The 26,261-nt window shown below is 31.8% G+C and overlaps 1 protein-coding gene across 1 annotated transcript in view; it reads left to right on the forward strand.

Annotated features, from left to right (window-relative positions):
• The window catches only part of Myo81f (Myosin 81F), a 79,814-nt gene that overhangs the window by 12,750 nt on the left and 40,803 nt on the right, over positions 1-26,261 (forward strand). The window contains exon 2 of the mRNA XM_064217821.1: positions 17,904-17,964. The gene's annotated coding sequence lies outside the window, so the exon portion shown is untranslated. The remainder of the gene's footprint in view (positions 1-17,903; positions 17,965-26,261) is intronic.

Genomic DNA, 26,261 nt, shown 5'->3' on the forward strand with positions numbered 1-26,261 from the left:
GAAAATTAACACGATTGGGCTGTTATTAATCTTGTTCAGCAAAAACTGATACTGTTTCAAATCAATCAGTTACGCCAAACACTTATAAATCAATAAACATATTTTAATTGCCTTCGATCCAGTATTCTATTTTAGTTTTGTTGGAACTAATCTTTAAATATTATCTTACTGTTAATGGGTGTTTTAAAATTGAATGAACGAGAAAGAACGACTGTGCCTTAATCGACTGATTTTTAAAGATCTTCAGTATTCAATCGATGAAGCTTTGCCACGAAGACTGCAAGTCTGATTAAATTCTATCACGTATATTCTCAAAACCGAAAATAGTATATAAGCTATTTTGCTACATGATAACTATAATAATCAGAAGAATATGAATGACTCGGCTAAGAAATAAAGAAGAACACTGCACAGTATTTAGATTTAGATTGTTGAACTGAAAATAAAAACATTTAAAAAATATCGTACGTCCCGTACGTACGATATTTTTAATATTATGATAAAATCCACGCAAAGGTAAAATTTTAATTTCCGAAAATTCGCGAAAGGAATTATTCTAAAAATCAAGTGAATCGCACCTATAGTTTCGACGATCTCGATACATAAAGATAGATAATAAACACGCATCTACTTGGTCAGATTTATGTTTTTAAACAGGATACGCCATAGTTTTAATTAATAGGATACTTGCTCTTCGAAAGTAGGTTAAAAACTCTTCAAATACACTCTGGAAACTCCTGTACGGAAAAAAAATATGAAAATATTATTCAAAATTTACAGAGGACTCGCGTACTCTTGAGGCTTGGTGTTGCCGATGTGATGTTATAGCTACAGAGATGTTATAGCTGCAGGGATGTTTGTGGGAGGTCGTTAGCTTGATGAGGAGCCCATGCTTACCGTGCGAACTATGTCGAGTGTGTACTGTGCTTTTGTTTGAATATATTGAATCTGAAGTTCCAACGACCACTTAATTTAAAAACCTTTGTATTCTAAATATCACAAACTCCATTGTATATCTCACCGTTCTGCTACAAACATATTTATCGGTTTTACGACAACGTTAGTTGTTGTACTGGTAAACAAAAAACGCTTTGTAATCATTGTGTTCCGGTTTTAGCTTTGAGTGAGCTAGTATAATTACACATACATTTTTTTTTATTAATTATGAGGCAAACGATATAATTTATTCACGGCTAACCTAAAGGTAAGTAGTTCGTTATTAGACAATTAGTCTTCAAAGCTGATTCCAAACATGAGATTCAGGATGCTAATTTACCCTTTAAACTGAAACACAATAATATAAAATCTTTTCCTTTATCTATCTTTTTTGTAGCGTATTGCCAATAAGAGAATACAGTTGTCTTTTGGGTTGGTTTAACACCAACCCTATTTATATTCCAAATTTGAAAAAGCTTAAAGCAATTGCTGCGTTCACTATACGGTAATGATTTCTAAAAATATAAGGTTTTTTTTTCTTATTATCTGTCCATTACCTAATCTATAAAGACAGCTATGGTATTGCACCGGAGAGGTCGTTAGCTTGATGAGAACCCTGTGGCTGTCGTGCGAACTATGTCGAGTGTCGGCTGCGCTTTTGTCTGTCTCGTTGGCAGGTGGATATTGAGCTGTTTGTTTTCATTGGCAATCCTTTTGTTTTTCTACATTGATTACGATTCGATTCAATACATTCTGTCGTTGTATCTTGTGCCTGTATTCTTATATATTAAACCTTGTTACTTTTCCAATATTGTTATTTTGTAATATGTATAACTAAAACAACGATGATATGTCTAAAGTATTGTTAATTGTATTTCAATAGAATAAATAATAAAAAAGTTACTCTTAATTAAAATGTATATAGATTCGTATGCATCGGGTTCAAACCCACGAGTGGTTGCAAGTCAAAGCAAGGTTCTATTCAAATTCAGGAAGACGTCACATTTTGACAATGTTAATTATCTCAGAACACAGTGTGATCACACAAAGCCTATAAAACGGAACAATAGTTTTTAAAACAGAAGAGCAAGCAACTGTTAAGTTTATCTTACAACAGGACTTAAGGCAAGCTTAGAATATCTGATGCGAGCCCCAGTTACAAGCGTGTGTGATGTTCGTTAGTATAAAAGAGTCTCATTTGTGTGTGTGTGTCGAGAACACACGCTTTTATACTCTTTTGTACTTTATTCAGTATCATATTTCCATAATTAGAATTCCTAATGTATGAACAATAACGTTAATAATGTTTATTTATCCTACAATTATTAAAAAGTGATATCTACTATCTATTGTAAATTCATATAGTGTAGAATGTATGTAGAGCTCTTGTTTGTGTTAAGCATAAAAGTGCCTGTATTATTATTTAATTGGCGGTAGGACATTGTGCAAGCCCCTCTGAGTAGGTACCATTCACTCATCAGATATTCTACCGTCAAAGAGCAGTACTCAGTGAATACTGAGTACTGCTGTTTGACGTTTGTGTCCGGTATCAAGGGTGAGTGAGCCGGTGTTACTACAGACACAAGGGACATAACATCTTAGTTCCCAAGATTGATGGCGTATTGGTGATGTAAGGAATTTCTTACATTTTCTATGGGCGGTGATGACCACTTACTCACAGGTGGACCATTTGCTCGACCACCTACCTATATCATAAAAATAAAAAATTAATTACAGATCACCCACTCCAGGAAACACACGACCTTTAGTATGATGCGATTCATATTACTGGTTTGGAAGATACTAATTTACGGTTGATGAGTTTTACATTATTGTGTTTTTACAATACCCGTATATAACATTTTGTATTATTACTATCTTATACAATATAACATTTTAAAGCTGAAGATGTAATGTAACATAATTACGGACATACATCACTATTATAACATACGAGCAAAATCTGAAAGACCTGTAATGTTTTCGTTTAACAATTATCATCGATCTATTAAACGGTATAAAAGTTAAAATTCTGTACCTCCATGAAAATATATATATATTTTGCCATTTGCCTATTTCAATAGTGATCGGTCTAACGGTGGCGAAGTTTATAAAAATTAAACATATTACGACAACATCCATTTTTATGTATAAAATTTATCACAAATACATATGATATACTCGTAAACATTAATTGCTGAGTTTAAAGATTATTAATCTCGTCTGTTTACAAATCGCTTAAAGCTCTCGCTACAAATAACAGACGCGTTAAATCCCCAGAGCCATTGTTTAACAGGTGAAGTTGAACTAAATGGGTCATAAGGTGAATGAACACGCGCCTCCCCAGCTGTTTCCAAAATAGTCGATCCTTTACCAAGTAAAGTATCCAAAACAGCCGCATCGTTCCACACCACTAAAATTTTAATAAACACACTCAACCATATATTCAATTGATGACGTAACAACATCATACGTGAAAAGTCGTTACAAAATTATCAAAACATACTACAAAAGAGCAATGCAAATTAATTAATAAAATTTTATTCAGTTATGAATCATTCAATTATTCAATAAGACGAAGTAAAAATCAAACCAAAGAAAAAAGTTAGATTTTAACTAAATTTACAACGCGTAGAAATATCAAGTAAAGTTTTTTGTGTTACGTTTTAACGCAAACCCACTGCCAAGCAAGGGGTTTATGTGGATCTCCTGGCCGAGTGCCAGACTAAAAACCAGCGGGTATCCGTCGAGTCACGGGGCTCGTACATACCGTGTCGTGCCGACGGTTAGTCTGCCTCTGCAGGCTATCTTCGCCTTGAACGCGTCTCAGAACTCCCTCAGCCCCATTGATTCTCAATGTGTTGTGTTAATAACAATTTCTGACACTTACTGTTTAAACCTTATATTTTGTATGATTAAAATAAAATAAAGAAATATATTAGTGATAGAACGGCTTGGAAAAAAACAACGAATGCTACTTGTAATTTTGTTTTAATTGACTTTTTGTTAAGATTCAAAGAATTCGGAACAGTTGATATTTAACAGTTGGAACATATATTTTTTAAAACTTTATTTCTATTTTTTATTTTCGTCTGTGTTCTCACTAGGAAACTAACATAAAGTGAAAAGGCTGCGTGTATGCTATGGCTTTTCCGCTAGCATGTAAGTAGTCTTTCGTCAACGTATTGTTCAGTTTTGAGGCGAGGAATAATATAATGCATTCGTTAAAATGAATTAAAAAAAATACAATAAAATATTATGACTATTTCTTATATATAATCGTCTTACCTGTGTTCACGTACACGTGTGTGTATGATATAATAATATTATTATGTAATAAATATATATGTAATGATATTATCTGTCGCCTTGCAGATATTTTTAATACAGTCACCAGTTAGTTTATCGACTAGCAATTTCAATTAATATTTTGTTGCGCTACGTTTTGCATTAATTCTAATAACATTAATGGATACTAATATGCGGGAATAGTCCCTAAATCTATACTATAGGCAATCACTGACTATCAAGGTACAACTTAAACTACTAGAAATATAGACTTGGATTTGAAATGGATTGTTTTGGTGCATTCTTTTTTTCGTAGAAGAGCTTTGAGACATATATTACGTAATTTCAAGAGGGTGAGATTTAATCTTTAAGTATATTCAATCAATTCATTTCAATGTTGTATTACCTCCCCAGGTAAATATAGTACTATTCTATCATACAAAATATATATGAAAATGTAACATAGATTTGCTAAAAGTCGAGAAGGGTATATTTTGAACACGTTGACCGAAGATAGCAGTTTTAAATCCTTGCAATCTCCACCTGTGTGCTCAAAGTGTCTTTAAAATTCATCTCGTACTCAAACAAGATTTTTTGTCACAAAATGATATCCCCGCGACCTTCAGCGCGAGTTCAGGTAGTAAATTATGTGGTTTACAACAAATCCGATCGTGGCTCACCAAACATTTAATAATACAAATCGCGCGCTACAATTAGATGATACGTTGCTGATACGCGTGTTTAACGCCTTAAGTGATAATAACAGTATTATACATTTATATTCAATGGGAACTATAGTCAAGTCATCGCAAAAGATACAGTTAAAGCATTAATCAGACTAATTTACAAACCTAAGAAACTATTTATCTGTTTTTTTTTATGATAAAGATAGGTACGAGCAAATGAGCCACCTAAAGGTATATATATTGTCTATTGAAATTGGCGCCGTAAGAAATATTAACCATTCCTTAAACGCCAATGCGACACCAACCTTAGGTACTAATATGTAATATCCCTTGTGCCTGCAGTTAAACTGACTCACTCAACCTTCAAACCGAAACACAAAAATACTAAGTACGTATTGCTGTTTAGTGATTCAAAATCTGATGAGTTGGTGGTACCTACCAAGACGAGCTTCCGTCAAGTGAAGTCTATCTGTTTATAATTCCGTCAAGATTAAACTCTAAAAGATCTGAATGTATTTTGTCGTATGTATATATTGTAAATTTAGATTGATTGTTATTGATTATATTTATACAACTAACAACTTTAGTAATTTACTAATCATTCATCAATCAAAAGTATAAGATCAAGTAATCAACCCTTTCCACGTGAACTACTCTGACCGCAACTTCAATACTGATTTATTGCTTGAATACTATCTTAATTAGACGACCTCGGTCCACGGGCCTCGTGTCTTGCGGTTACTCCAAACGAGACCAAGAACTCGATACCACGTAGTTTCATTGCTTTTACGGCGATTACTATGAAGATTGGTTAAATAACTTATCACTTTATTATAATGATTACAACTCAGGATTTATAAAAATAATAATTATTTTAATTATAACTGCAGACAACGCAATCAAATAATAATGTTATAATTATAACACTCGAAACGGCTTAGTAGTTAGAATACGTTTATCTTAATCGAAGATCGGATTAAAACCGAACAACCCAGACCCCACATTGGAACAGCGTGGTGGAATACCCTCTGAATCTTCACAGAGGTCTTACGGATGTTTACCTACTATTTTAACTAACCTACTATTAGATTATTGTGCAAAACTTTAAACTTTTTTATACTTATGTATAATTAGCTATCCCGTCCGGACAACTCAATCAAAAAATAATTCAAGAACAGAATCTGGGTAATTCGTCCAAGCATAAACTTATATATCGGTAACGCACGTATGAAAATGATGTTAATAATTCCATACAATATTCAATCGAATTAATTATGATTGTTTTGAGATTTATCGTTTCATTGCTAACATTATAATTTATTCGAAGAATTTTTTTTTTATTTTAAAAGAAGGAATAAAGCTTTCCTAGCGACTATACGTAACAAAAGGTAGGACGCGAAACTTAAGCGATGTGTACTCCGTCCGCTTTTCCGGTTGGAAACATTTGAAGCATTCCCGTTTATACTACAAACCTGCAACGCCTTTAAAATCCGATGCCTTTATACCTGTATACTTACATTCTACTTAAAATACATCAAAACCCATTCATGATAATCACGAATTTATCGTTTTAGAATATTAAAATATTAAAGTCTGAGAACTACATTTAATTAAGAAGGAAAAATACTTTTCGTATATTACTGGTATTTGTATAAATAAATTAGCTCTCGCGGCTTTGCTCGCGTTTTTGGGGTTGGTCGTCAGGTACTAGGTATAAAATGCCTACGTCCTGTCTATGAAGCTCCCTTTGCTTATACCAAAATTATTTAAAATTCAGTTCTATGGTTTAGCCGTGAAATTCGTATTTATATAATTAGTATAAATTACTTTATAACCAAAAGTTTACTCTTTTATTCTATACTCTAGCAACTCCATGTGGTTTTATCATTGTTAAACGTTACGTTAGAAGAGTACCTCTGCCGTAAGCGTAAGCGTGTTGAATGTTGATATTATAATATATGTAACCTTTCTCAATAAATGAGCCATTTAATTACTTTTCAAATTGGACGTGTAGATCCTGAGATAACACGTTCAAACAAATGAAATGTTCATTTTAATATTACAAGAACATGATTATAATGCTTGTCACGTCACGTCAATAGTTCAAATATAAATCTGGTGTAACTGTGTGTGCAAGGCGTTGCTTCTTATTAAATAATACTAGCTGAACCTGAGGTTTTACACTCGCTTAGTTTAAAAATACTTAACATATAGCAAACAAACCGTCCCACCCATTTTACCCCTCGGGTGAATTAAAAAAACTAATCCCCCCCCCCTGGGATTCAAACTATCTCCATACGAAATTTAATCAAAATCGGTTCAGCGGTATAAGCGTTAGAGGTGACAGATTGAATTTCGCAATTGTAATATTAATATAGATAATATACTGTAACGTTCTCCAAAACGCACTGCATCTTTTAATATAAGTCTAACGTATATTGGCTTAGTAATTTTTTAGTTAGGCTTTAGAAAAATAACGTCTACAAAGTTTATTTGCATAGATATAAAAATGTTCGAATAATAAAGTAATAATAATAGAAAGAGGAAGTTATGTGCAATATAATATAATTTAATAAGTATAATTCCAAAGCGGCTCATGTGCACCTCATTTCCTATGCGCCATTGTCACTCCGACCATTATTAGAGAACCGCTATATCCAAACTATTTAAAACTTTGTGGACAAAAATTTGTCCCAAATTTTCAATGAAGCTAAGATAGAAATTAGTTTGTACATGATTAGTTAGTTTATAAAATATTTTACAAATATACAACTTGGTGGTACCACCTCCTCATCAGACTTTCTACCGCCAAACACCAATATTGTTGTATTCCGGTTTGAAAGATGAGTAAGAGCCAGTGTAACTGCATGCACAAGGGACATAACATTTCAGTTCCCAAGGATGGGGGCGCATTAGCGATGTAAGGAATGGTTAATATTTCTTACAGCAAAATTGTCTCTGGGCGGTGGTAACCACTTACCATCAAAATAAAAATATTTGCGGTGATTGGTAAAAATTAATTAAGAGAATCACATTCATCAAATCATTCGTTCAACTTTTAATACTCATTTAAACGACTACAATATAAAAACCTATAATCTTTAATGATAATTATAAAAAACAATTAACTTTTTAAGTAGTCGTTAAGTCATTTTTAAGGCTTTGTGCCAATTGGACACAGATAACGTAAAACAGACTATGGCTTAGAAAACTAAATAAATACTCGAAAACTATCAAACCTCCTTCATATGCCTGGTGACGTCATATACTTCTCGTAACAACTCATTTGTTAAAATCAATGAAGGTACAATTGGAATGTTTTGACTAGGTGTTATCGTACGATGTTAAATACGTACAATGTATATAACATTAGATTTAAGAAATCGCTTTCCTAGCGATAACTGCGTACTAGCTCCGAATCCCGGCTTTGCACAAAATAAGTTTACATATAACGTCTTTATTGTAATACATCTCTGTTGGCTTACGCGGTGTGAGCCAGTAAAGCTGCCAATCAATTTTTTTCTAACATCTACAGCGATTATCGTTTTATTTAAAACAATTAACATAAAACATAGATGAAATAAATACATACATTTCTCACGAATCACTCCGCCCTTTGTTGCAAATCCTATAAAAAATCATTCGGTACTTTTTGAGTTTATCGTTAAGACAGACACAACGCGGGGACTTTTTTTGCCATAATATATTGCAATAAATAATAATTGTAGGATTCATTACTTTTGTAGTAAACAGCAGTTTAATACATTGGTGTCATTCGTAATCATTCGATGTTTCATTTTTCTTACATATAAATAAAACCATTCAGCATGCAATCGTTCACCGGAGGCAACCGCATCGCGTGTACGACAGAAATACCTACAGCACGCGTATTACGTTTTTTAACTATGTCGAGTCGTCTGTCTAACCCGGTATCTTTTAACAAGTCTCATCGTTGTTCATTACTAGTATTTTAGCCTAAGATTATTAATAATAATCTATTAATAATGATTATGTAACCAGCGGACTTAGACAAGTGCATTCGATTTGAGTCGAAACGATTTCTATCGTCGTTCGATCATAAATCTATTGACCATACTGTTTTCACGGTGGTATCACGTCATGAATTCGATTCATTTTGATGTCAATCTAAAAATATAAACTCAAAAACTAACTAAAAAATACTAACTCGTTTTATTAAAGTTGTTATTGTTGAACTTGTTACAACATCAACAAAAATATATTTATATTTATGTCAATATTGTATTGTCATTATATGCGTTACACGTCCGGGACAAAAAACTGGAAGGGATTAACGCAATTTGAAAAATTAATAGCCTATAACTATTTATGGGTTTATGGCCTATTTCATATCCGCGTCGGTTCAGTCACAGCCTCACACAGATACGTTTAGAAGCTTTCAAGAAAATCCTGACATAATATATTTGTATACTAGAAAGCTCATCATTATCATTCGCCATTAAGACAAATACCATGCTACATTAAAATATTTAGTTCCAGTGCAGTATTTAAACTGCACCCAAAAGCCGTACTTCGCTTAGGAAAGTGTTAATTAATTTACATAACAAAAAACATTTTGACTTACGACTCCCGCGGTTTATGCACGAAAAGACCCTATTTACTCTCCCGTTACAACTACCATCGGTAGCACGCGACAGTGCTGCACCCTGTAGCTGCATTAACAAGGTATTTGAAATTATTAAATTAAAAATCATACTTTCAAATCATTTCAGAATTCCTATCGGAACGTTATTTAAAGAATAATGTTTTATTGCTCTTTAAAACTACGACTATTATTATTAAACTACACTTCCTTCAATCGGTACATACATTGATAACGCCAGTCGTTATAACTTCCGACGAAGGCCAACATATCAGGGTACATTAGCTAGACCAGTTAGGTGTGACCAATAAATAGTAATTCTATCTAAATAGGAAGGCGAACGCTTGCATGTCTTTGCGTGTCGTCACACATCACGCCACCTATGCAAATGCACCCAATAATCGTAAAGATTTTCTGTCGTTATTCGTTAAATTAGGGATTATTTATTACACGGATCTAGGCTTATATCCTTGCTTAACTTTAGTTTCTTATGCGTTATCACTCGAAGTCATCATTTCCTATGACGTCATCACATTTCTTTTGTATAAAACATTAACACGCAACAATACATTATATAAAGTAACAAATATCATTAGTACATGAAATTATATTGAGCTTCTTATTTAAACTTTAATATTCTCATGTGTGATATTTAATATTATTAAACAAACAGAAATCTCGAATATAAAACGATAAGTTTTAAAAATCTTGTGTCCATGAAACTAGCACCTTTAGTAAACTCAATTGGAGTGTCTATTCACCACAGACAACATCGAAAATAACTAGCAGCTGTCGGTGTTAAAAGCAAATAAACAAACAAAGTCTGCACACAACACACTCGGCTCTTTGTCACTGGGTTTATTTCCTACTATACTTACAGTTACATGGAAAAAGATACAACAAATACGCAAAACTTATTTGAATAAAATATACATTATAACCCACGTGACGTACTTGATTCTATGATAAAAATGCGTGGGGTTAGTTTCTGTTGATTTTTACGGGACGTATAAATTTTATTTATTTAAAAGGCCACCAACAGCGAACATATCAAAACCAATTTAAAAGAGAAACAACAATTTTAGTACAAGCTTAAATGGTGCTACAATTACAGGTGACGCCGTGTGTTATGTCAATATATGATTAAAATTTCTTGCCGGTCCTTCTCGATAGAACCTACATTCAAAGGTGCTCGTAAGAGACTCCTTAAATCAAATATAATTTATCATTTGATTTTTGATTTCATTTCAACTTGTAAAAACATATTCAACAGTAGTATAATTACGTAATATTAAATAAATCAAACAGATTTAATTAAAACAATTTTATTACCGTTCGTTTTTACGCATATTTTACAACTGGCAGTCACAAAGAAACGCCATGTTCGTTGAAATTTTGCTTGCAATTAAATTAAAAATTAGCGCGCAGCAGACGAACACGCTAACCGTAAAACCGAACTTCAGCAAATTTAAATATTATTTTTAATGCAATCGTTTATATATTCTTATGTAACTGTAATTGATTATTCGCTCAAGAGAAATCACAATCATACTTCCATGTTTCTAATTTTACTTCTCGGTTGTAGAGTTCATACAATTCTTGATACGTATTATTTTGGTATTAAACAGCAGCAATGTTTAGTATTCAAATTAATATGGTATAATGGTTGGTTATGGCGCTTGGCTAAAATGTGAAATTAATTTTGCCTTTTCGTTATATCAATTTGCGATTTTAGACGAACTGGTAAATGGGATACCTGATGGTAAAAAGTCACCACCGCCCATAGACATTAGCGTTGTAAGAAAAAATCATTCCTTAAGAATTTATGTTCCTTATTCCTACATACATTGGCTCACTTATCATTTAAATCGGAACACAACAATACTAAGCACATGTTATATTTAGCGGTAAAATATAATTTTGCACCGAGTCTAAAAAAAGTTTGTTATGTATTTTAAATTTATGTTTCGCTCTATGGAAGACTGGCAAAGAGCCAATCCGCATAATTCGATTTTCATTTAAGGCAAAGGTGCAATTCCAAAAGAGTCGTGCCATTTTCATCTCTTGAATTTAAAGTAGCCGGATTCGTGACGTGGGTGTCTCCAAATTAATACACAATTATTGAAAATGTTTCCAGAATATTCGATTGAGATTTCAATCTGATCCTTTCATATGACCGATACTAAACTATAGTTCCCTTTAAATACTTCGTATATTTAAAGACTAGCTTATAGGTCTGTAGCTCTTGAGATCTCTGGCTTGAATATCTGGAAGAGCCAATATAAAGTTATTATGTTTCGGTGAAAAAATTGACAGTGTTGTACCCGAGTGCCTCAAAAACCTCCAACGTCCACACCACGAGGACACTAAATTCATATAAAACGATCACAATCATTAATTATTTTATTTAAAAAATAAAGTATCAATCAAAATTTCAAGATAATCACAATTTCTCTTTGACTTTTTTGAGTGTTAAAACACCAACGGATCCACCACACGAGGAAACCAACGGAAATTGCTCATTGCAGAACTTTTTAATGACTACTTCCTTAATGAAAGCTTAATGATTCAGTATGCGGCCGGAATGTTTATACATATTTATAAAATCCATTTGAAATCAAAGATATTCGCATAACAGTTGTTTCTCAGTAATCTTCTACTCTTGGATGAAAGACTCGTTAATAAGCTTAACATACGCAATTGTTTCCTAAACGTTACTTGACTTTCCCTACTAGGTTAGTTTTTATTAAAACCCCTAATTTATTTACATACAAAGTGTTAAACATTTAATGGTTTTGCCCTTATAACTAGGACTAATGAATTATAATTATTTATTTATGGTTATTTAAAAGACATATCGATTGTTAATTTTTTTGCAATAAGATACTCTTTAAAATTTTGTTAAAACCTTTAACAATCAAGTTCGACTCAAAATTACTAAGAAAATATTCATAAAATTCAATATAATTATTATTCAAAAGAGTATTCTTATGAAAAATATAATTTTATAAGCACAACGTTGAACGACTCAATTAATTGCTTATTTTTTACTGACCTATTTTCTGAATGACAAATATAATTTTCTGTTCAAACGTATCGAGGGAATATATTTGCGGAAAAAAAAGAATAAAAACGATATTTAATTCCCAATGGATCTTTTTTTAATAAAGTATTATTATTTCAACGTTTATTTTACGTTGTCAGTCACGTTGGTCAAACCACCCAGACTTATCAGAATGCAAATCCCGAGATCCGGGGTTCAATGCTCAGGTCCGACAGATAGTTTTCCATCAGTGCTTCGTGTGCTACGGGAGAGGGAAATTAAAGTTTCCATTGTACATCTGCTTTTGAAAGCACTCTTAACATCACTATGTCAAAGTATCAAATTTTAATACATATGCTATTCTATAACAAGACACTCGAATCTCACCGCAGAAAACGTGCGTGAAATGTTAGAATGTTATATGTGACATTGACTATAATAATAATAAAATTTATAGGAAACGTATATATGTATCACTGTAAGTCGTCTTGAAAGTTGTATTGTCAATATTTCACAAGTAAGATACGAAATTGATTTCTTACAAAATCGCGCTGCTGCTTTTAAGATGACAGATATTGTATAGTCTCTGGATAAGAACGTCAGACAAGAATATCTTTTAATGACAAATGATTAAAAACGCTCTGTGAATTTAACTAATATTTTTACCAAAAGTCGTTTTATTAGATATCTTCAATGGTCGTCTCGTAGCTCTGCATATTTCCAAGTTAATTTGAACTCTTGATGGTGCTCATCCTAATAACTATAAATGAGAGTTGCAACGAATATTCGGTTACTATTCGGTCAATATATAAACATAAATAATATTATTGTACAGTTTCATAAAAATCCATTTTGTAGTTTTTGCGTGAAAGAGTAACATTCATACATACAAACTTTCGCCTTTATAATATTAGTAAGGATTAGAATACCATACTAATAATACTAAATAAAAAGGCACAGAAAACTAATCATGTAACTTATTAAAGACGAACATACAATGCTAGGTTTAGAAAGCGTAATTTTTATCTATGTTTACCTAATATATGAATGGGAAGTCCCATATGTAAATATTTGTTCCAAGAGATTAAGAACGGGAAACTAATAAAATAAGCTCAGGCTCATATTTTAAAACAAAAGCCAAATAGATTACGGTGAACATTATAGTGTCGCCACAAAAGCGAATACAAAAGCTAAAACGTTAACAATTAATAACACTGGTCTACAAAATGTAACTTTTTGTGCGCCTTTTAATTGAATACTTTATATTTATATTGCTTTGAGGTTACTGAATAGGAAAACAAGAATATGTTTTTTTAATTAGCTCTTATTTTGGAAATATACCTAATATACAAAATTTAACTTTTAGTAACACGTTAAAGTGCTAAAACATTTTACAAAAAAAATACTATAATAATTATTTACTATTATTTTTTGCTTGTTACTTATATAATGGGTATAGCCCATTTGTAAACCCAACACCATTGCTATGACTTTTAGATCACTACAAATCTGATTTTTCACAAAAAATGTAAAAAAAACGGTAACAATCTCACGTTTTAACTGTTGAACAAAACACAGTCAGCGTTAAACGCAACAAACAAATGTGAAATAATAAAATTTCCGCGGGTAATCACTAAATACTTTGAGTTATCATCATTAATGTGATAAATCCGTCGCGCTACCCGATATTATATTTATATGGCATAAATGCACAATAAGAGCTAACTATGAATTTTAATTTGTATATTTATGTTCAGCGAGTGAAATACAATCAATATAGTATATTTTCACGTAAAAGGCAATATTGATGTAGACCAGTGTAATTAAACAAAAAGAGAACTTTTGCCTTATTAACCCAAAGACTCGACGTTTCGCACTACCGGGAATTTGTATTCGCTTTGATTGCTTCATTATGCTATACTTATTATGTGCTTTAAATTATTTATGATTCATTCAATTCAATACTTATTATTTGCAAAACTAAAAGTTTTTGGAGATATCGTGTGTAAATATAAATGATATACTTGAAAGTTGATTTATTATTTTCGTTTAATTATTATTAATTATAACAGAAATTATAGAGTCGTAGGTCGTGGTTTTCCGCATTATTGTGGCTTGCGAGCCAATTATCGAACGTGCAACAATCAACCCGAAAATCCGACCACTCAGCCGACCGAAAACTCGGTATTTGATGAATGGCCGAAAATACTATTAATTGCGACAGTACTACACATTATTATAATGACGGTGCGAGTAATTATAATAATTATACCAAATCTACACTAAACTTTTGAATTAAAATTCCGATCACAACGTTCATTCAGAAACTTCAAACAAAAATAAAGTATGATATCAGTAAACGTACGGTACTGGTTTTCCGGTGGATGGTTTGGTCACCCAAAAGGAACTGTCGCTGACTAAATTACAATATTTTTGCTTAATAACTGTGTAACGTATTTATAATGAGTTCGCAATGATTCGCTCGCGTGCATTCAAATTAGTTGGAATAACCTCCTTACGATGACAGTTTTCTGATTGCCGCTCTGCAGTGTTTCTTGTATTTTTTATACAACTATCTAGACTCTATTCCAATGGGAATAGGAAAGAACCAAAACAAACAGTACTTTTCAATATCACGAGTGTTTTGTTGAGAAGTCTGTTTTATGATTTACTACAAACAGTTCTTGATTAATATATCTTCATTTTTAATACAACAATATTTCACTTAACTACGTAAATCCACTTTAATTTGACTTCCAAAGTAACGAAAACATTTCTGCCGACATTCAAAACGCCATTTTTCGATGAACGAACAATTAAAATGGAAGCCTCACTAAGGATGTTCGCTAAACGAATGGAGAATTAATAAATTTAAAAAATTAAAAAAAAATTGTGCTTAGAAATGTATTTCATGGTCAAAGTCGTTTTAGATATAAGATAAAGTAAGAGTTTCTTTGAAAGATATATAAAATTTTATTTATTCAAAACCTTAGTATTATACAAGACGTCATGTCTTGAAAATGCCACTTCATTATTGAAACATACAATGTTTCTTTTTATTAATGAGGGAATAAAAATCTATTCATATAAATGAAATTGTGAGTGTGTTTCTATGACTTATCACTGAAAATAACTACCTCTTTATAAGTTAATAAGGCTATTTGTGAAATACCACGATCCAAATCAAAACTAACGATCTAATTTTTATTTAAGCCTAAAAATGCTGCTATCTAAAAATTTGAATATGTACCTTTGTTGCAATTTATATAAAATTTATTTAAAAAATTACGTAAAACCAATAAAATATATCGTTTCTTAGCATTCTTGACCCATTCACTCAATAATTTTCTCCTCACTAGTGTAACTAAAATGTCATGTCAATTCGAGGTCAAAGTTGTTTATTTATCTTTTCTCCTATTCCCATTGGAATAGTGTATACAGAGATTTATTTATGATTAAAAATCATCATATAAAAAACATTGTCGGATGATGCTTTGCCACAACATCTTGATGGGAAAAGTTTAACGTCCGTCTCCTCAAAAGGAGAGGAACGCTTAGCTGTCTCTATGTGTCCCTTGTGTAATTACACTGACTCACTCACTAATCAAACTGAAACACAGTAATAGGATACCTGATTGATATAAATCTATCTCAAATCAAAGTTCAAAATTTATTTTAATACAAAATTATGAGTATTGTAATCGACGGGATCCTATCACATCGGGACATACTGTAAAATTACTTTTTTACTAATGAACAGAACCTTAAACACCGATGTATATCTTTCGAACTTAAAAACTAGTTCAGAAAACTTCGTTTAAATCGTACTATAGGTTATTCGGAATCTATCTAGTCCGTAATAGCGGTGAGCGACTGTAGCTTTTATAAGATATATGATAAAATCATAAATATATATTTCTATACAATTTCAATAGGAACTTCTCGCGTGCTATAACATCCTCGTATCTGCCTGCTTCTATGTAACGTACGACCGGCACGAAAGGAAATTACTTTCGAGTCCGACGGTTGCATAGTTCGATATTGGTTCAATATTGATATTTCCAACTCATCGTTGTCATTTTGATGTGTCGTTTAATCACGGAAACCAGGGCCGGATTTAAAGTCTTGAAGATAATACAAAAAAACTTGCAATGCACGAATCATTTTCGAATCAAAGTATTCGTTTCTATAACAAGATTCCACAGTTATTTTAACGGGATTTATTCATAAATTTAATTCTTATATCAAAAACATTTATAAACAAAGCATATTTAAATACAATACAAGATTATATGAATGATAAAATGCGTCGACTTATATTTTTTGATCCAGACAAGATATTATTATAAAATTTTAAATGTTCTTTATTGACATAAATTCTGTTATTAAAATGGTCTAAAAGAGTAACTACTGAATTGCTTGCCGGTTCTTCTAGGTAGAATCTACTTTACGAACCGATAGCTAGCATTTAATTCAAAACCCTCACATGACAATTCACAGATGCTTTTATGAGCCGACTTGCATACATATTTTGATAACTTATTACAAAACATTATTCAAATGAATCTCCTCCGCTTTTGTGAATGAACTAAAAAGTGCAGGTGAACGTATTTTTGGTATCCAAGTAAATATACGCAATCTTTATATTATGAGACCTAAAGGCTCAGCTTAGACAACACGGGCTCTCTAAATCCAGCCCTGACGGAAGTAGTTATGTGTTATTATTTACGCGGCTCGGAATATATTAGTTTTACCATGAAACAGATTTTATTATAAAAGGATATCCGAATATTGACAAATTATTACCCTTTGAGCCAATACGGAGAATTTTTGAATTTTATAGAAGAATGTCCGTATAAATTTTTATAGAGGTCCCCATGTCTATGTACGCATACGGGTAGGTGTATGTGTTGATATGATTTTGTATTAGTGACAATAAACGTATGCAGGTAGGTTATTACTTAAATATTGGTATTGTTTTGTTACTTAAATATTTAGAGATCTCGAGATGAAAACATCTGACGAAATAGCATAATAAACAGCTATCCAAAAGTTAGCAGTATATTTTATAGTATAAAATAGATTAATATTGTATTTGACGGCCACAAACAGGAATCATATGTGCAAATTATTTTCTTGTTAATTACCAAAATGTATTCATTGCCAGAAACGTTTATACCAATAGAGATTAGTAAGAGTAAAATTTTGGGTAGTTCAATAATTATCGTCGTCATAAAATCTAGGACTTTGTGCAATAAATAAATAGGCTCTGTTACTTCCATGCGTAAATATTTGAGTATGTGTTAACATTGTTATTTTTTGTTTGCAGATTTCACGGAAAATGAAGCGGCCGTAAACAGGATTAATTTTCAAGCGACACCACAACCCAGGTAAAAAAAATATATTTTGTTACGTGTAGCCTATATTAAAACAATGTTAAAAAAGCTGTTATTGATCAAAATTACCTATAAAACACTTTAAAACGGTATTTTCAAAACAAAGATATATCCTTCGGGTAATTTCTTACAAGGTCATTTGGAGCAAAGGAATTTATATTCTGCCAAAAAAAACTCAGCAACTACTTTTTTCATTATTCATATACCTACGTGTGATAATCATATACAATTAAATTTATACATCCTGCATGAAATCAGCCAACACTAATTTCGGATATAGATTCTACCGAGAACAAATGGCAAAAAACTGCGTTATTTAATTTATATTTTTCAAAACAATGAAATTTCTTTCTCAAACGAAGCATCTTAGTACAAGCACCTGTTTCTACTAAGGAATCTCACAATAGACAATAGTGATTGTCATTCCGCTGGCAGCCAACGGATATGTACGTGTGTTCCGTGCCTTATAAGGCCGTATGGCCACTACTTGGCACGGAGCGCCGCATTGCACGGAACCGTATCCGCTGGGTTGATGACGGCTTTTGATTGCAAGGGCGATATGCTTAAAGAATATTGAGAATTATGATTGACAGAAGACATACTTTAATGTTATTCGTTATGTGGAACTTCAATTTACAATATAAAAAGCAAGTTGGATTAGAATATCTTATTTAATAAACAAAAAAAATTGATTATAAAAATAATAATAATAATATGCATAAAACAAGCCTTACCACCTAACGCTGAGATAGCTTGGTATTAAGCAACATTAACTTTACATCGTCTCGGAAAATAGGTTGATCAAACCAAATAGTGCGCGCTTCCCCGGCTTCCTGTAACATGCTTCCGTCCCTTTTCACGAAATCACAAAGAGTGCAGGGAAGCGAGATGAAAAATCTCACACATCAACAAGTCATATTTCTTAATAAAAAAGCTAGATCAAAACATGTACCAACAAAATAATGTAGAATTGTCGTAATAATGTGCGGTCAATCTCAACCAGTCATCTTGCAAAAACATGCAAACGATGAAGAATACAATTCTGTGCACATACAAGTAAACCTTTTCTCCCGCTCTCGCTGTTTCATAGTATGGCAACTCGATTTTGTACTAAAATCATCGATATCTGGACCCTTATAAACTATTGACTGGACCGACAGGGCAGCCAAAAACAATACATTATAACGATAAAAAGTATAATTTTTTTCGAAAAGCTATAATTAAATAGACAAATATATATAATTATGTTACAGATCATGATAATAAAAGTAGAAACAACAATTCTTTTCCATTTACAACAATTACGTAACGATATTATTATAAAAATATCCGTTCCAATAATATAATCACTAATGTGACGAAAAATAAACATATCATACATAATAAAGCGATTGCAGCACTGCACTATAAAACTGTTAATCGGAAACGCTGAACAAGTTAAGTCATTGTAATCTCTGAAAGCGCTCTTAAAAGTCGTCTTTATACGAGTTCAGTAACCCTGAAATTGCTGTGCGGGGTATAAAGCACCGGTAACATTGCATCTCGAGTGTGTCCCAGTTTGTTTCTTGCGAGTACCGTAGTTTGAATTTCTAATCCTTGCACGATGCCTCCGGTGCGGTGGACTGTTTAATTTTTACCTAGACACATCCGTTCTTGTCTGAATGTCGTCATCGAGTTTCTGTTTCCCTTTTTTCTTACAAAGATGGCAGCACTTTGATACATTCATTTCTTACAATAATTTTATTTGGATATTGGTAATTGTCACAAATAGGTGATACTTTTAAATAGATTGTATGTTATTAATAATTAAATTTTTATATTGACACTTTTCTTGTCGTCTTTTCATTGGATCTTTTCGAATTGGAATCTTAGTATGAAAATGAGTATTATTTTGATTGTTTTTAAAACATGATATCAATAATGAACTAAAAAAGGTTGCGATTTAATAAAATAGCGTACGTTAAATTTGTTTTTAATTTTTTTTTAAACTTTATTTTTGTAATAAACAGTACTTTTACGTGGACCCAGAATATAAACTTTTAGTGTTCTTAATTATCGTACATTGGTCTCCGCGTAATTCAAGGCAGATGCAAATTTTATACATGTTGGTCCTTTTTCATGATAATAATATTCAGCGATAAAACCTAATACTATAAGATCCAAAAATAAAATTTTAAGAACAGATGTTATTTAATTTTCGTCTTATGACCTCGTCATGCTATAGCTGATACCATATATGTAAAGAATTAATGTAATTAATTAAAATTAATTAATACCTAATTGTTAAGAAAGCTATAGAGTAATTTTCATCACGCAGCTTCATTGCGGGTCTTCTTAATAATTAAAGATTTTTTTTTTGTCGACATATAAAATCAGACAAGTTTTGTAATGAAAAATATTTTTCTAAGTAGAACGTGAAAAAAAAATATATTTGCCCGATTTGAACTCGCATACTTCACGTATAAGGTTCATGTTTTTTAATCTCTATCATATCATCTACAAGCCCACCTCGGCTTTATGATCTCTTATTTATATCATATTATTCCTGACCCTCGAGTCACCGTAGGTCTGAATGTTCCCGACCTAATTCCCGCGCTGACAAGACAAGAAACGCCAACTCTATATTAATTAAATCTCTTGAGCATAATTGTATTCAGCGATTCAATGAATCTTAAGATTATATTGATAACAATTTATATTATAATACATTTTCGTGTATATGTTAAATGAAATATTTTAATAAAACATATCCTTATCACAAAAAAACAAAAAAAATCCTTAGATATTCTATATCCTTTTATAGTTGATTCATCATTTTACAATGTAAATTATATACAATTAAAATGTATATCCCGAATTAAAAACAACGAATAATTTTACGCGTTTCTTCGCCTTTATAATTTTATATTAAGCAATTCGCCGTACGTATCAACTACTTTAACAGTAGATTTATATTCAATGCAAAAACTCTTTATACGTTGTTAAGTATGTATAAGTATTATTACATAATCAGTTCTTAATAAATAATAAAATATCAATTTTAATAGATTATCTCTTGGTTTTCCGAAGTGACGACAAGACGTGATAATTAAAAAAAAAATAACCATGAAAGTTGTAGGAATTTTTGGCGCGTTATTTCCAACATAATTTTGACAAAAACAGCAAAAAAAACAATGATCGGAATAATAAATGTTTCGTCAAAATAATCTAGAAGAATTCCCGTAACAAAAAAAAAGTACTTCTGACAAAACTATCTTATTAAACCATTTAACATGACAAGATGAGGGTTTAAAAAGTATTACTTTTAACGCTAAATGTAGAATCCTTTTTACTCATCAAGCTGTAATGTACGCCGCGACAAGCACACTCAGAGCCTTTGCATACTGCAGCCTCGGTGCGGACGTCCTGATTATGACGTCACGACACAGCTTCACTGTTTTATCCACAAAGGAGCTATTATCAAGGAAATGGATTTTAACCTTTGTAATCATAATCAATTTCCTTTTTCTCCTGCTAATTTAAGGTTTTTGGTTTTTTATTATCCGGAACAAATTTATAAAATAATATAAAAAATTAGTTTATTTCTATGAACTAATATCTGACGCTTATTAACTAGCTTATTATGGCCTATATACGGAGAGTTTATATTTAAAAATATTCTAAGCTTAACATTTAGCTGTATAAATATTATCTAAAACATACAATTAGAAAGTAAACTGAATAATATTCGGTGTTAGGCTTTATTTATGATTATACAAATATACACTGACCCCTGTACTAAGCGACAAGCTTGGTAAACAATGTCCCACTGTTGGGCACAATTTCTTTCTGCGTTCACCCGAAGCATAATCCACCACTCCCCGTTTCGGATTAGAGGATTAACGCGCGGCAAACATCCGACCCTGACGCGTTTCCTTACTAAGTTTTCCTAGAAATTAAACTCGTGATAACTTCTTCGTGGTTAGATCAATTCTCGTCGTAAAGTCGGATCGTCGCTACATATAATAAACGCATTTCATTCTAATGATATTTCAATAAAATTATACATTTTACATTCAAAACTATTCCCATAGGTATAATATTTATCGCTGAGTGTGGGCATTAACGCCTTTAAACGGATGCCGGCGATCATGCGATACGCGTTAGAGTTGGTGTCGAGTATCAAAAACACCTACTGTTTACCGGCTACCTACTGACATATATACATGAAATACTATATCCCTTGGATATTATATAAAAATATATACTTTTTATTATTTTTTTATAATATAGGAAGGGACGGGCAAACGGGCTGCCTGATGTTAAAAGATATTTTAAACATTCCTTACATCGCCAATGCGCCACCAACCTTGGGAGCTAAGATGCTATGTCCATTGTGCCTGTAGTTACATTGGCTCACTCATCCTCCAAACCGAAACATTGTTGGACCTACCACCTACCCAGCTAGACTTTCACAAAGCTCTGCCACCATATAATATTGATGATATTAATCAATTTTTATTATTGTTGAAGTCTTCAATACCTAATTGAAAATGATTAATTATACTTCTTTATCAATTCATTGCTCGTTACGTAAAAATGTTGCACAATACTGCAAATACAAATAGAATTGTATAATAAAAAAAAACAAGTGATACATTTATCAACAAACTCACATGCGTAGGTATAGTCACGTGTTCTATCTCCTGAACTATATCGGTTCACAAATTACTTTAGCATTTAAAATGAGTCTACCAGATAGTGACAGTTTGTTTTTTAATTTGGTAATTGCCACCACCCATACACACGGGGACTGACATTTGAAACATTACACCACTAACTTGTAGTGGCCAATTAGCCCACCAGCCTACTATATCATAAAAAAAAACACTTTCTTATCATATTTTTAAAGGACTAAATAAAATGTGAAGTTGCTAAAGTCGGAATGTACATAGATTCTACATTAATTTGGCAAAAACCTCAGTAGTTACTAATTTTCAGAAATTGTCTGAAGAAAAAAACATCACTACATAAATATATCGAAGAAAAATTAGCTCTGAATGTTCCGATAACACCAGGTACGAATTTGACAGATTTGTATGACTATATACCATATAGAAGTTTTAACAACATTGATTTAGTAATATAGGTATATTTATAATTAGTAATATCAAACTAGGCAAAAAAATCTCGTATTGAAGGTGTTCGTAAACGAATAATAGGTAACAAAGAATACCTATTTAAAATGAAATGACAAGAGCTTTTTAATATTTATTATGTTAATTACATACAATGGAAATTTTCACTTGAGTAATTTTACCCTTAGCCGTGCTTAAATTTTCAAATTAAATTCATCAAAGGTAACAAGGCTTATTAGGGACAGCTCAAGTTAATTCAAATTCAAAACGATCTTTTGTTTTGCAAATGCTAATAAAATATTTTTAAACAAATATATTCAGCTCATTAGGTTGTCTCTGGGTATCCCTCTAAGTCGAGATGAAAACTTACTTGGAGACTAAAACAAAAACACTAGAGGAACCTTAGAGAACAATTTTAGATGTTGAGTAATTCACTGTATTAAATAACGATCATTTTGAGCGACTTTCCTATCGTATTTGCAGTAGCGTTTTTTTAAAGTACACATTTCTAAGAATTTTAAGGCCGTGTATACTTATTTCAATTATTTGGATTATACTTTAGTAGTTTATCATATCCTTGATTTTGTAATCTCGTGTTCAGCTATAAATAAAAACAGGACCCTATATATGTCGGATGAATCTCTGGCCCATGTCCCGCACACCAACCCGCACTGAGCAACCGTACTCTAATAATGTCCAAATCTGCTCCTTTAACGGAGCCTCTGCCCGATAAAGTAACATTAACGATCTGGTACGATACGTTGCAAGTATTTAAAATAACTAGGAAATATATTTTAAAACTACCATCATATATTTCTCTTCGCACCATAGTATATTAGTTTTACTACTTATGTTTCAAGTACCCTCTTGAAAACAAATATTGATCCTGAACATCCAAGTACTCAGTAACTATAGAATTGTTTTTGCAATTTACTAAAACATTTATTGTATTTAAAATTTTGTATTTTGACGACCCAAAAATATACAATACAATATAAAATATATGAACTATGTAGGTAATGTGATTTTCTCCTATAGCAGCGATAGGTCAGAGGTCAACAGATAAGTGGGTCGCCGGCTGCAGTTCAGCTGTGACCCATTTAACTTCGAAACGGAACCTCGGAAACTATATTAAAAGCGTTTTTAAATTTTTAATGTAGGTTATATGTGCGTCGTACTCTTATAAATCCGTTCCATTTTTAAAATTAAAATATATTAAAAAATTTTTTTTTAAATAAATGTAAAAATGTAATTAATTTATTTACTAAAAAATAATTGCAATTATAACTTAAATAAGTATATACAATTCAATGTTAAAAAAGCTACTGTACTGATTTGAATCGTAACCGCGTTAAATGGTGACTTAGAATTCTATCAGCATTTCCCTTTTGAATCTTATTTCCGGTACTATGGACGAAAGATGAACCAGTTGTCCTGAACCTTTGTGCAATTATCGGACAAATAAACTTCAGATAAAGTAGCATCCAATATACCTAGACTCTTTGACAATCTTTAATAACATTGACGATTAAATTATTAACATAGGAAGGCAGACTCCACCATTTCCCAGAAACATTGACTTGGAACCATCCCTGACATCACCAAAGCGCTAGTTAGTTATACTACCTCACTCACCCTTCAAATCGGATCGCAACAATACTAATTATTGCTATTTGGTGCTAGAATATATGATAAGTGGATGCTACCAACCGAGGCGGGTTTGCTCAAAGCCGAAAAGAATTTAAAATAAATATCATAATAATTGCGACTTGTAAAACTTCGCAAGTCGATTAGAGCATCTCAACGACTTACAAGTTGTATTGCTGCGATATTTTCATGTAAGCAACAATGGAAGCTTGTATAATGAAGTATCAGCTTGAGCAGTGCCTTGTAAGCTCGTATCAAGTGTCATTTTGAAGTCGCCATTCAATTAGACACGAGCAATGGGTACAGTACATATTGGTTATGTAGATTATGAAGATTACTTTTATATTTTATATACATTACCCAAAAATATTTACACCTGAATTGGCTTTTTATATATTTTTATATTGAATCTCTTCAAGTGCCTTCTTCTTCGTCATAGTGTCCGTACCGTTATTCAACCCAATTTGCTAAATACATTACTTTATTTATTCATTGCTAAATGCTATTTTTAAAAGCATTCAACGATCAATCGCTGGAACAAAAACTGTAGATACATTGCTCCCCGAAATTGTTCTTGGATAGAACACATGGACGCTGGCTCGGAAGTGGATTTTAAGTTAGATTGCGTTCTAAGCTTTTTCGGATATAGCGACCTTCGTTTTTATAACACTTTGATCATTTATTTTTAAACCACTTTTAATTATCAGGTTTAATATTTATACTTTAGTTATTTCAGTATATTAGGTCTATTATTTAAATATTAACATCTTTAAATTATAACTTAGGCAAACAAGTTGATATAAATTTACATTACAGTTTACGGAAAATCCAATCGGTTTTTATATTTATATGCTGTCAAAAAGTCGTCGGTCTAGGCCCAGGCCACACGGATCTAGGCCTGAAGCGGCCACCTGCCCAGGCTGCGAAAATGCCATACAATCAAATAAAAGAAAAAAGAAAAATCAAAGAAATCTCTCAACTAAATTTCTTCTAAATATTAGCTTAAAAATATACCGTTGACCAGCTCGGTGGATTAATAGTTGTACCGAAAACGGTAATATTATATTAATTTAACAAAATGACTTAACATTAAAAGCACTTTAGGCATCGTATCGCGATCATGGAAAAACAAAAGTGATATTTGATTAAGTTTCTATTTTAACAGAAAGAGAGTTATTAAATAGGCATAAAAATTAAAATAGAATTATTATATTCGAAATTTAAGTGAATTTAACGGTATATTTATTTGTCGGTGCATGCGTAGTGTAACAGTTTCTTATTTGTAACGATTTTATTGTTAACTTTTAAATAAAGTCTAGACGTACCTAAGCTTAAAAACAATACGCAGGAGTAAGTAACATTAATTAAAACACACACAAATAAAACTTGAAATTAGCTCATTTTACCTAAGTTAATTTAACTTCAAGAAACCTTTCAATCGCGATAGTCTTATTATAAAAAAAACAACAACAAAACAATTTTTTACTCAAAATGTTAAACAAAAACTATTTTAAAAACAATATCTCA

This window comes from Vanessa tameamea, chromosome 19 (assembly GCF_037043105.1).
Source record: "Vanessa tameamea isolate UH-Manoa-2023 chromosome 19, ilVanTame1 primary haplotype, whole genome shotgun sequence".
NCBI lineage: Eukaryota > Metazoa > Arthropoda > Insecta > Lepidoptera > Nymphalidae > Vanessa > Vanessa tameamea.